This window comes from Hypanus sabinus, chromosome 2, assembly GCF_030144855.1.
Source record: "Hypanus sabinus isolate sHypSab1 chromosome 2, sHypSab1.hap1, whole genome shotgun sequence".
NCBI classification, from domain to species: Eukaryota; Metazoa; Chordata; class Chondrichthyes; order Myliobatiformes; family Dasyatidae; genus Hypanus; species Hypanus sabinus.
Window position 1 is genome coordinate 28499403 of NC_082707.1, and position 14346 is coordinate 28513748.

A 14346-nucleotide genomic window follows, 5' to 3' on the forward strand; every position below is an offset into this window, starting at 1 on the left:
TGGAAGAGGTAGAGGCAGATACAGTAGGATCTTTTAAGAGACTCTTAGATAGGTCTTAAAGCTTAGAAGCTTAGGAGTTTAGTAAAATACGGCTATGCAGTAGGGAAATTCTCAGCAGCTTCCAAATTACGTTACGTGGTTGGCACAACATTGTGGGCCAAAGGGCCTGTAACGTACTGTAGATTTCTAGGTTTCTATTACTAAACATCTTCAACTCCTTATGAATCAGATCTGTGGGCCTGATTTTAAGTTTGTCTCAGTGGGTTGGGCCCAGGATAGATCTTCTGAGATGCTAATGCACAGGCACTGGTGCGTTGCTGTGCAGTTCAAACCCCAGGATGCAACCATATTCACTTGACAACCATGAATAATCTAAATGTGAAGCCCAGGCATGTCTGAGGCTTTTCATCATCTCAGCCAAAGAACTGCAAGCTAACATTAAAGATGGTAAACGAAACAAAAGATACAAAGAGCTCCCCCCTGAATACAATAGATTTCTTCCATCCAGAGACAGAGTGGGCATCATCCTGACTGTGTCAAGTCAAAAAGAAATGCAGGGAATAGCACTGTTATACATGGAATTTCTCCAACCCGAGTAAAGTCTCTGACCTGATTAACCAGGAAGAACTGGAGCACTCTCCTCAAATGTAACTAGCCCCAGAAATTCATTACACTTGCTTCACGATGGTATACAAATCCGGATCCTAATCAGATCGATCTTAGTGAAGACAAGTCACCAAAAAGACTGTTTGCCATAACACTTCCTTCAAACCTTTCTTTCTACAATGTTCCTCTAAACAGACTCACCAAGGGAGGTCAGCCATTCTTCAGAATTGCTGGGAAGCCTTTCAAATTAAGGAGACCATGCTTCAAATTCATGGTCACAGAAACCTCAGTAATCGAACTGCAGAATGCAGGCAATGATTTTCTCAGCACTTTGTGTCTTATTCTAGATATTTCTACCCTGAAGTTTAAAGCTTCTCTTCGATGAGAGTTCGGCGAGACCCTCTCTCGCTGATCTTCTGAGGGCGAGACCCTCCCTCCTTCTGTGATCTCTGCTGCTCTCCAAATCTTTGATCATGTGCTCTTACTTCATCCCCCTCCCCCACCCACCTGGCTTCACCTATCACTTCCTAGCTTGTACTCCTTCCCCTCCTCCCCCCCCCCCCCCCCCATACCACCCCAGCTTCTCATTCTGGCTTCTTCACACTTCCTTTCTAGTCCTGATGAAGGATCTCGGCCCTAAATATCAACAGTTTATTAATTTCTGTAGATGCTGCCCGACCTGCTGAGTCCTTCCAGCATTTTGTATAGTTCCTCTAGATTTCCAGCATCTGCAGAATCACTTATGTTTATAAATACAGGCACTGCTTGTGCTTGCTCATATTGGACTCAGAGCTCCAAGCCACTGCCATTTGTTCACTGAAATGTTCAAAAGGATCAGCTCTCGCAAAACATTGATCTTCTTCCAATCTGTTCCTGCTGTCAGGATGACAGGGGGCAGGGAGGAATGCCACATCTCCATGAACCCTTGGGAATCTAAGCCCAAATCTAATGCTCAAAGTAGAGAAACGGTATTCATGATGACATCGAGAACCGCACACAGAAGATCTGAAAAATATTGAAAGGAGCGCAACAACTCAAACTACACATCTGCCGCAATAGCCAATTCACACATGATCTTTGCAAAAGTCTAGAGTTCCCATAACGACCTCATTAGCTATCTTAAAACTCAAAGAGCAGATGTAGAAGTACATCATCCTCACCCCCCAACACCGCCTTGCCCCCTCTACCAGGATTGACCAAAAAGATGATAACTGGAAAAAGTCACATCACCTTTCATGTTTCAACTCTTCAATTTTGATGAAAATGAACAGTTCAGTTATGCCTCTGCAGTAATCAGTTTTTATTTGAGTAACACATATGAAATGCTGAAGGAACTCATCTAGTCAGGCAGCATCTATGGGAAGGAATAAGCAGTAAACATTTTGGGTATAGACCCTGCATCAGGGTTTGCTCTCTCCAAACTTAGTGTGTGTGGTCAGGGTTTTAAGAAAAAAAACTGGAGACTCACTAATTTGTGCTTAAATCTCCAAACAAGTTAAGGTGTAAACAACTATGATCGAAGATGATTGATGCTTGGGAATATGTAACCATGTTTGGAGAGAGAGGTTGCTGAGGAAGGGCCTCGGCCTAGATCGAGTAGACAGTCCCATAGTGGCAATGGCTAATGCAAGACTACACATTTTAAAGATGATTGGAGAAAAATATAGGGGGAGTTTCAGAGGCAGGCATTTAAAAAAATATATACACAAAGTGGCAAGTGCATGGTCTCCACTGCTGGGGGTGGTAGTGGCAGATTATTTGGGACATAGCAGGGTGGCATAGCAGTTTGTGCAATTACTTTACAGTGCCAGCTATTATGATCGGGCTTCAATTCCTGCCACTGCCTATAAGGAGTTTGTATGTTTTCCACATGACTGCATGAGTTTCCGCTCACAGTCCAAAGATGTACTGTTAAGGTCAGTGAGTTATGGCATGCTATGTGGGCACTGGAAGCACGGTGATGCTCGTGGGCGGACCCACCACAATCCTTGGGCTGTATTGGTCACTGATGCAAAACGACACATTTCATTCCATGATGCATGCTGTTTCATGTTCATGTGGCAAATGAAACCTGTCATTTTATCTTTATTTTTATGTTTAGTCTCTTAAATAGGCACGTGGATGAAAGAAAAGTGGAGGGCTATGTGGGGGGGGGGGGGGGGGAGGTTAGATTGATCTTGGAGTAGGTTAAAAGGTCAATGCAAAATCATGGGTCAAAGGGCCTGCATTGTTCTGTTCCATGTACAGTATTATGACAAATGTCTTTCTCATCCAGATTGACAAAGATACAATGCTTGCTAAATAGGTCAAGACATACAGTATGTCTTGCACCATTTAAGAGCAGCTAAGGAAATTCTAACATATTGATCTCAGGCAGACAGCCTTGAAGCATAGAAGTATTTGTCAGGGACAGCAGTGATGAATTTTCTTCTGAACTGGATGCAAGACTAAAACACAATCAATTAATGATGAAAGAGCAAAACTTAAATAAAATTAATGATTTAAGGGCTTTAGCTCAATTAGCAATGTATCATTTCATTAAAAGGAATTACAAACAAGGCTACTGATTGCATTTACTGGGTCAATACTTGATGAATCTTGAGAATCAATTCTGGTTTGGGAATTACACTTCCATTAAGATATACTAGTTAAGTGTAATTCTTGTAATGACATTCCACAAAATGTAATCCCGCGCACACAAATAAGAATCCCCCACATTGGAATTATTTAATAATTTCAGTACAGAATACTCAATCACCAGGAACAGTCCATTTGAAATTCAGTGGTTCTGGATTTTGCTTTGGGTTTAAGTTCTCTCTGGGCATTACTCTGATAGTGCATAAATTCTACATCACCTAAACACCCATATGCACCAATCTGCAGTCATTATGTCACTGTAGTTAAAGCATTATTCAATCTCGATGCTAATGAAAATGATTTGGCATTTTCAGTGTGAAACTTCTGGCCTTGGTAATATCTGCACGAGTAGTATTAATTATTATCCAATGTACTTTGTGTACATAATTATTATGAGAGTACCATTTATAAGCTGACCTTGGGAAATGCGTTAAGTCAGGAGAAACCACACCAAGAAAAAGGTCTCATGCACCTGGAAGGCAGTAATGAATCCAAAAAAAGAGATGTTCAGTGTAGCATCAAGTTTGAGCTGTACAGGAAAGGTACATGAGGCACAGCATGAAGAAGGACATATTGATGCACCATCAATAACTCACACTGAGATGTAAGGCGAGATATCGGCTTTTATTGACTGGAAGAAGGAACCAGGAGTGAGTGTCTATCATACAATGTCTTGGAGACTGAGGCCGAGCGTCAGGCCGCAGATCTCCTTTATACAGGGGCCTGTGGGAGGAGCCACAGGAGCAGTCAGCAGGGGCGTGTCCCGACAGGCACATAGTTCACCACACATACATTTGTCTACATTGCTCTGGAAATAAGAGCAAGGTTCCTTCCATACTGTGGAAGCTACTAACATAATGAAGGAAGCCCTGAACACTGCCAGAGATGGAGGACCTTCATTGCTGCCCTAAACACCAGTGGCATAACAGGCAATGAGAGGAGAGTTCTCTCTATACACCTAGAGAGTAGGGACTAACTTTTTTTTAGACTAAAGAGAGTTTTAATCTGAAGAGAATTTTTTTTAAATGTTTAGCTTCATTTGTTACACGTACAGAAAACATACAATGAAGTGGGTAATTTGTGTCAACAATACATTCCACGAATGTACTGGGGTCAGCCTGCAAGTGTCACCATGACAAACAATGGACATAACCCTTTCTTCCATCCCACACCATAGTCCCAAGGTTTATCAGTCCCAATGATACCCAGTTCCAACAACTTCTACACTAAGGGATCAACACATGATTAAAGATGTAATTTGAAATCAAAATCAGAATCAAGTTTAATACCACCAGCATAAGTCATGGAATTTGCTGTTTTACAACAGCAGTATATTGCAATACATTGCAATAAAAACTATAAATTACAATAAGTAATAGGCATTTTTAAAAGGTTAAATTAGTGCAAAAAGAGATGGAAAAAATACTGACGAAGAGTTCTTGGGTTCATTGTCCATTCAGAAATTTGATGGTGGAGAGGAAGAAGCTGTTCCAGAAATGTTGAGTGCGCTTCTTCAGGCTCCCGTACCTCCTTGATAGTAGCATTGAGAAGTTGGGGGTCCTTAATGACAGATGCCACCTTTTTGAGGCATCGCCTTTCAATGCCAGGGAAGCTAGTGCCAATGATGGAGATGGCTGAGTTGACAAATCTCTGCAGCTTTTTCTGATCTTGTGCAGTGGCCCCTCCATATCAGACTATGATGTAGCCAGTTAGAATGGTCTCTACAATATACCTGTGTAAATTTGCAGAAGTCAATTCCCCTCCAACTCCTCTTGAAATATAGCTGTTGTTATGCCATTGTAATTGCATCGATGTGTTGTGCCCAGGATAGAAGCTCAGAGATGTTGACACCCAGGAACTTGAAACTGCTCACCCTTTCCACAGTTGACCCTTCGATGAGAACTGTTAAGTGTCCCCTCCACTTCCCCTTCCTGAAGTCCATCATCGGTTTCTTGCCTCACTGACGTTGAGTGCAAGGTTGTTGCTGCAACACCACTCAAGCAGCTGCTCTATCTCACTTCTGTGTACCTGCTCGTCACCATCTGAAATTCAGCCAATAATAGTTGTGTCGTCAGCAAATTTGTAGTCGCTATTTGAGCAGGGCTTACACAGTCATGGGTGTATTGAACAGAGCAGTGGGCTAAGCACATAACCTTGAGCTGTGCCCGAGTTGATTGTCAGCAAGGAGATAAGAGTTCCAAATTACAGAGACTAGTCTCCCGGTGAGGAAATCAAGGATCCAGTTGCAGAGAGAAGTAGTGAGTGCCAGGTTTTGGTGCTTTTTGATAAAACTGAGGGTATAATTACGTTGTACACTGATTTGTATTCAGTAAACAGCAACCTGGCATAAGAATTATTATCATCCATGTGATCCAAGGCAGAGTGGAGAGCCAGTAAGATTGCATCCACTGCAAACCTGTTGCAACGATGGACAAATTGCAGCGTGTCCAGGCCCTTGTGTAGGCAGGAGTTGATTCTAGCCATGACCAACCTCTCAAAGCACTTCATCACAGTGCATGTGCATCGTATTTTCTTAATGGCCCATACACCATAAACCACAAACCACAGGGCACCAAGATCCAGGATAATTTTAACATTCCACATAATTCATGCACAAGGAGATTGCTGGTCAATTGATCTGCATCATGTTAATAGCTATTCAAAAGGAAATTGTTTTGCATGTTCAAAGTGCCATCAGCATAAAATGATTTGCATAGAGAAATAATGGGAGAGACAGACAGAGGGAAGCAAATATAATCGCAAAATAAAGATGGCAGATTGCAAATTACTATCAGCTGTGTCAAGAATGAATCTTGGACAGCAGTACAACAGCTTGTTTAATGCAGTAACAAAAATTAAAATTCCACAACAATGACATCGACTTTTTATTTCTCCATTGCTCCCAACCTCAAGGTACAAAGTTTCAATATCATGTTCATGGCAAGATAATTCAGTTACACCACGGCTTTCCCAGAGAACACAAAAGCCTACATTAAATATTGTATAAAATTCTCTTGCCATTTTATAAAGCAACAGAAAGCCCCTTTTCTCCCACACATTAATAGCACAAAACACTAAAGGGTAAAAGTGAATTCTCCAGCAGGCAATGTCACAGTACACAAAAGCAATAACAACTGCAGATGTTGTAAAAGAGAAATAAAAACAAACTAGCTGGTAAAACTCAGGAGGTCAGGTAGCAACTGACTGATAGGTCTTGGATCTTGGCTCCCTCTCCACAGATGCTGCTTGATCTGCTGAATATAACCAGCATTTTGTGCCAGACGTTACAAACCAGCCAACTTCAAAATGTAAGCTTATTTAATGTCCTTTCCACCACACAAATTTACCAAGTAAATTTTTACTCAGCTCTAGCTCAGCACTAAAAATATACAAGATAGTTAATACACATGGATCAATTGTATGTCCATGTAGAGATGTTAAGCACAGGAATGTGGAGGGGTGTGTTAGTAGTTGGAGGTATTGGTCAGCCTCAGTAAGACCATAAGATATCGTCTCAGAAATAGGCCATTCAGATATGCTGTCTATTTCTCCAGGAAAAAAAATGCAAGGGGAAAACGTAGTCCACTTATCTCGCCAAAGCCCGATCACTCTGACACAGACCACTCTGTCGATGACTGCTCTGCTATGTAGCGCCTTCCTTTTATGCCTGAACCTTCCCTGCTCTCCAATACATGATTGGTGCTCCAATTATAGCCCAATTCCCACAAAGCTTTCCCCTTCTAAACTTTGCTCCCAGAGCTGTGTGCCACCTCCTCTTTCATAGCTCTTCAACTCACGGTTAACTATTGGTGTGCCGGTTAATGTTTGGGAAAGTAACTGTTTTTGAGTCTGGTGGTCCTGACATGGATACTATGTAACCTTCTCTTGATGGGGGTCCTCAATGACAAATAGTCATAATGTTCCTGGCCCTTTTCTGTATACATGTCCTTAGACCACAAGACATAGGAACAAAATCAGGCCATTCAGCCCATTGAATCTGCTCCACCATTCCATCATGACTGATCCTGGATCCCGCCCAAACCCATACACCTGCCTTCTCACCCTATCCTTTGATGCCTTGACCGATCAGGAAGCTATCAAACTCCACTGTGGCAGAGCATTCCTCTCTGGCTAAAAGACAAATTCCTCCTTATATCTGTTCTAAAAGGTCGCCTCTCCATTTTGAGGCTGTGTCCTCTATTTCTCTAGTTCTGGTTGTCCCCACCATTGGAAACATCCTTACCACATCCAACTTATCTAGTCCTTTCATCATTCAATGAGATCCACCACCCCCCTGCATTTTTCTAAATTCCAATGAGTACAGGCCCAAAGCTACCAAATGCTCTTCATATGTTAACCCCTTAATTCCTGGAATCATCCTCATGAACCTTTTCTGTACTGTCTCCAATGACAACACACCCTTTGAGACACAGGGCCGAAAACTGTTGACAATACTCCATGTGGGTCTGACTAGTGTCTTATAAATGCCCAGCATTATCTCCTTGTTTTCATATTCTATTCCCCTTGAAATAAATGCCAGCATTGCATTTGCCTTCTTTACCATAGACTCAACCTGTAAATTAACCTTCCAGGAGTGCTGCACGAGGATTCCCAAGTCCCTCTGCACATCTGATGTTTGAACTTTCGCCCCATTTAGATAATAGTCTGCACTATTGTTCCTTTTATCAAGATGCATTGTCATACATTTCCCTACACTGTATTCCAACTGCCATCTTTTTGTCCATTCTTCCAACTTATCTATATCCTGCTGAAGTTCCATTGCTTCTTCAGCACTACATACCCCTCCACCTATCTTATCAATTCCATTATCCAAGTCATTGACAAATAATATCAATTGTACAGCACTTTAACAAATGCCTTCTGAAAATCCAAGTGATGACATCTGTTGCTTCTCCTTTGTCCACCCTGCTACAGTTTGTCCTTGATGACATTATACAAAACACAACATTTTGGTGCAGATTATTTAATATCCCAACTAACATGAGTGAATCAGGCCAGAACTCAATCCTTTTAATTTTCCTGGGTGAAGGTAATTTTCAAGAATAAGAACCTACAAGTGGAAAGGATGTGATCTACAAATTACAATGGGAGATAGAAAATGCATGGCAAAAGGGCAATGTTACAATAGTCATGGGGGACTTCAATAGGCAGGTAGATTGGGAAAATTGGGTTGGTGCTAGATTCCAGGAGGTGGAATTTCTAGAGTCCCTAAACAATGGTTGAACCCACTAAGGGATCAGCTGTTCTGGAATGGGTTTTGTGCAATGAACCAGAATTGATTTGAAAGCTTAAGGCAAAAGAACCTTGAGTGGCATGTGATCACAATATGATCAAATTCACCCTGGATTTTGAGAAGCTAAAGTTATACGCATCAGTATTACAGTGAAGTAAAGGGAATTACAGAGGCATGAGAGAACAGTTGGCCAGAATTGATTGGAAAAGAACACTAGCAGAGATGACGGCAGAGCAGCAATGGCCATAATTTCTGGAAGCAATTCAGAAGACACCGGATATATACATCCCAAAGGGGAAGAAGTATTCTAAAGGAAAGATGACACAATCGTAGTTAACGAGAAGTCAAAGAAAGGGCATATGATAGAGCAAAAATTAGTGGGAAGTTATGTGGGAGAATTGGGAAGCTTTTAAACCCCCCAAAAGGCAACTAAAAAGTTATTAAAGTAAAGATGGAATATGAAAGCTAGCCAAAAATATTAAAGAGGATACCAAAAGTTTCTTCAGATACATGAAGTGTAAAAGAGAGGCAAGAGTGGATATCGGACCACTCGAGAACATTGCTGGAGAGGTAGTAATGGGAACAAAGAAATGGTGGATGAACTGAATAAGTACTTACCATCAGTCTTCACTAGCGGTATGCTCCAGGTGTCAGGGGGTCATGAAGGTGTCAGAGGTTCTTGAGAAACTGAGAAGTCTGAAGGGAGTAAAGTCACCTGGACCTGATGGGCTATACCCAGGCTTCTGAAAGAATGGTTAAAGAGATTGTGCAGGCAATAGTAATGACTTTTCAAGAATCACTAGTTTCTGGAATGGTTAAGAGGGACTGTAAAATTGCAAATGTCACACCACTCTTCAAGAAGGGAGAGAGGCAGGAGAAAGGAAATTATAGGCCAATTAGTCTGACCTCAGTGGATGTGAAGATATTGGAGTTGATTATTAAGGAAAAGGTTGTAGGGCACTTGGAGGTAGATGATAAAATAGGCCATAGTCAGCATGGTTTCCTCAAATGAAAATCTTGCCTGACAAATCTGTTAGAATTCTTCAAAGTAGTAACAAGCAGGACAGATAAAGGAAAATCAGTTGATGATCTGTAATTGGATTTTCAGAAGGCCTTTGACAAGGTGCCACACATGAGGCTTGAACCCACAGTATTACATGAAAGATACTAGTGTGGATATAGTATTGGCTGATTGGCAGGAGGCAGAGCGGGAATAAAGGGAGCCTCTTCTGGCTAGCTGCTGGTGATGTCTTGTGTTCCACAGGAGTCTGTGTTAGGACGGATTATTTGTTTGTTAATGATTTGGATGATGGAATTGATGGCTTTGTTGCAAAGTTTGCAGATGATATGAAGAGGTGGAGGGGCAGGTAGTTTTGAGGAAATAGAGAGGCTCCAGAAAGATTTAGACATATTAGGAGAATGGGCAAAGTGGCAGATGGAATACAGTGTCTTATAGTGTATGGTCATGCACTTTGATAGAAGAAATAAAAGGGCTGACTATTTTCTAAGTAGAGAGAAAACTGAGGTGCAAAGTGACTTGGGCAGGATTCCCCAGCAGTTAATTTGCAGGTAGAGTCTGGGGTGAAGGTAGCAAATGTAATGTCAACATTCATTTCAAGAGGGCTAGAATATAAAAGCAAAGCTGTAAAGTTGAGACTTTATAAAGCACTGATGAGGCCTCACTTGGACTATCATGAGCAGTTTTGGACACCTTATCTTAAAAAGCAATTGCTGAAACTAGAGAGGGTTGAAATAAGGTTGAATGGCTTGTCATATGAAGAGCACTTGATGGCTCTGGGGCTATATTCACTAGAATTCAGAAGAATGAAGGGTGACCTCATTGAAACCTATCAAATGGTGAAAGGCCTTAATAGAGTGGATGTGGAGAGGATGTTTCCTATTGAAGAGTCTAAGACCAGAGGACAGCCTCAAAATAGAGGGGAATCCTTTTAGAATGGAGATGCAGAGGAATTCCTTTAGCCAAAGAATGGTGAAACTGGAATCTTTTGCCAACTGACCTTCACAGCTACCTGTCTTTATGTCTACTTAAGGCAGAGGTTGATAGATTCTTGATTGGTCAGGGTATCAATGGATGTGGGGAGAAGGCAGGAGATTGGGGCTGAGAGGAAAGTTGGATCAGCAATGATGAAATGGCAGAGCAGACTCAATGGGCCAAATGGCCTAATTCTGACCTTATATTTTATGGTTCAGGAGCCTTAGGTTCTATATTCCCAGGTTCAGGAATAGTTATTACTCCTCAGCTATCAGTGGGGATAACTTCACTCACTGAACTGACTTCACAAGCTGTGAACTCACTTTCAAGTATTCTACAACTCATGTTTTTGATATTTATAGCTTATTTATTACTTGTAGTATTTTTCTACAAATATAGTATTATTTCTCCTTGTACTTGCAGTTTATCTTTTGCACATTGGTTGTTTGTCTTTGTTGTGGTGGTTTTTTTCATTGATTTTATTCTGTTTCTTTGTATTTACTGTAAATGTCCACATGAAAATGAATCACAGGGTCATATATGGTGACATAAGTGTACTTAAAATTTACTGTGAACTGTAGAAAACTTTATGAGCAGAGTCACATACACAGTCTAGGTGACACCAATGCTGCTGATGACATCTCTCTTTGCCAGCATCAACAGCACCTGAACTTGCTTGGTCTCTGCCTTTTCTCAGATTTACCCTTTGTTCTCTTTACTCATCATTCTCTTCTGAAACTTCAAGCATGTTTACACTTTATTAAGTTTACCTGTAAACCTGCTTGTTTTTGTAAATATCAAATCAGCCGATCACTTGGCAGCAACTCAATGCATAAAAGCATGCAGGATTGGTCCAGAGGTTCAATTGTTCTTCAAACCAAACATCAGAATAGGACTTTGACCATGGAGTGATTGTTGGTACCTGACAGGGTGGCTCGAGCATCTCAGGAACTGCTGATTTCCATGCACAACAGTCTACAGAGTTTACAGAGAATGGCATGATAAACAAAACACATCCAGTGAGCAGTAGTTGAGTGGGTAAAAATGCCTTACAGGTGAGTGAAGTCAGAGGAAAATGGCCATACTGGCTCAAGCTGACAGAATGGAGACAGTAACTCATAACCATACAATACAATGGTGCTGTGCAGAAGAACATCTCTTAATGCACAACACATTGAACCTAGAAGTAGATAGGCTATAGCAGCAGAAGACCATGAACACACACTCAGTGCCCATTTATTAGGTACAGGTATCTAATAAGATGGCCACTCTATTTCCTTCCTGCTCCATTCTGAACGGTCTTCTACCTGAAACAATTCTTGCTCTCTCTCCACAAATGCTTCTTGCATCTTCAGCATTTTACATGCGAGTTTCTGATCAATCTTCACTTTCATGAGACTGATGGAGGCTTCAGCATTGCTAATACCATAGAATGTTGCAGGAAACTGTCTTTCATATGAGCAACAAAATTCTGGAGTAACACAGCAGGTTAGCTTCCAGCACCTGCAGACCCTTGTGTCTCTTTTGGTTGGGCATGATTATTTGCTGACACTTGTGCAGTACATGCAATCACTACTTGTCACTTATCAGCACCAGCCTAAAAATATTATCCATTTGTTACTGCACACAGATATTGGTTTGTACACTATGTGAGGAGTTGTGAATTGATTACAGTCATCAGCAAACCATTCCTGTTACTGAGCTTACAGAGGAAAGTTAATTGGTAGAATAGTACAATGGAGAGGGCTCAAAAAGGAAGTTCACAAAAATGATTCCAGGATTGAAAGGCTTATCATACGAGAAGCATTTGATGCCTGTGGGCCTGTACTCACTGGAATTTAGAAGAATGAGGAGCATCTTATTGAAACCTATCCAATGTTTAAAACACCATTGACAGTGGATGTGGAGAGAATGTGGGAAGTTCCACTGCAGCTTTGGTATTAAACCTGATTTATTATTAAAAAGAGATCCCTTTGAGTTAGAAAATGACATTCTAATCTTGTCCAGTACACGAAGTTTTTCACTCCCCTCAGACAGCTGGTTATTAAAAGATGACAAACTCTTACTGAGATGGAATTCCATGTCAGTGAACAGAACAGTAGGAACTGTGCTACAGTAGAATTGCTCAATTTTATCAGATTTATGAATATGCCATTAACCCATGTAACCCGTAAGTAAACAAGCACTGATAAAGAGGAATAAATTCTATTTATTTTAGGACTTGTGTCAGTGGCAACAAACCCAATTCTGATTTATCCACATTTGCAAGGCAAGGATTCTTTTTGTATTGAAAGACTCTTGACCTGATCGTTACAAGCTTACATAAAGCAGGTCTCTGGTAATCAAACTCCAATGTAAACTCCATTCTTTATCCAGTTGCTATATTTCTACACTATTCTTGGTTGGTGCGACTGTAACAAAACCCAATTTCCCTCGGGATCAATAAAGTATGTCTGTCTGTCTTTTAAAAAGTCTTTCCTTCTGCACTGACCCAAAGTTCTTTTCTTTATCCTTCTATGAATAATATCAGTAGTGATCATTTCTGATCATAAATTGCAGACATTTATTGTATATGGCAAGCAGCTTTAAAAAGTCATGCTAAATAATTCCTTTCAGATTGTATTAAATAATACTACATAGCCAAGTGTACATTGCTTTTAAATACAAAATCTTTCATAAAGGTTTTCTTCATACAGTAGGCTGAAGTTTGCATATGGAAATCAGCACAATCATGCCAAGATCTTACTGTATTCCCTTTCAACCTCTTCTCAATTTTCTTCATTTAACACTTCCAGCACAACCCTCAATTCCTTCACACTAACTTGTTCACTTTTCCATTCCTCAAATTCACCTATACTAATCATCTTAAATGTCTCCCTATTGCAGTAGGCTCGACACCATTTCTACACTCTGGGTTAAAGTTCCTTTCAATTCCTTCCAATTTCTTGGTGACAATCTTGTATCAATGATTGTCGTCCTCATTGGACTTTCCCAATCCACTTTATTCTTCCTGTCTTTCAACATCCACTTGCTTTTCTAGACAAGTCATTCTCTTCCCATGGATGCAATTGCCAGTTCTAATTAACATTATTGTTAAATATTTTCATACAACCTTATCAACTTCATTATTTGTTTCAAACCAATGAACCAAGACACACATTTACAGATTTCAGTACCAGCTTTTCATTTTTTCACTCTGACCATCATGATAAAAACTAGTGATCGTTTATTTTTTAAATCTTCATTAACCTGTGTTGCTGCTTCAAGAGATTGGTTGCTCATACCCCCATTCTTAGACAATGAAGCAGCTGTGCATCATTCCCCTCTTTTCAATAAGCATAGCAGAGTCAGCTGCAAAAAGAAGATGAGAATGAGCCGAGAAAGAACATGAAGAATGAAGGGGGATCTCATTGCAGCCTATCAAATACTAGAAGGCCTAGATGGAGTTGAGAAGATGTTTCCTTCAGTGGGGGTATTATAGGACCAGAGACCACAGCCTCAGAATACAAGAACATCCCTTTAGAACAAAGGTGGAATTTCTTTACCCAGCAGTTGTGATTTGGTAGAATTCATTGCCACAGAAGGCTGTCGAGGCAAAATCTTTGATATATTAAAAGCGGAGGTTGATGGGTTCTTGATTAGTAAGGGTGTCAAAAGTCATGAAAAGGCGGAAGAATTGGGGTTGAGAGCAATAATAATAAAAATAGAATCAGCCATAATTGAATGGCAGAGCAGACGCAATGAGCTAAACAGCCCAATTCTGCTTCACATGTCTTATGAACATTAGTATCACTGACTCAGCTGTACTAAAGTCACCATTAGCCAGAAACTCAACAGAAGTTCAAAGTGTGTGATG

The 14346-nt window shown here is 40.7% G+C and overlaps 1 protein-coding gene across 3 annotated transcripts in view; it reads right to left on the minus strand.

Moving 5' to 3' along the window:
- LOC132407294 (plastin-1-like) overlaps positions 1-14346 on the minus strand; it is a 130699-nt gene that overhangs the window by 82198 nt on the left and 34155 nt on the right. The window lies entirely within an intron of this gene.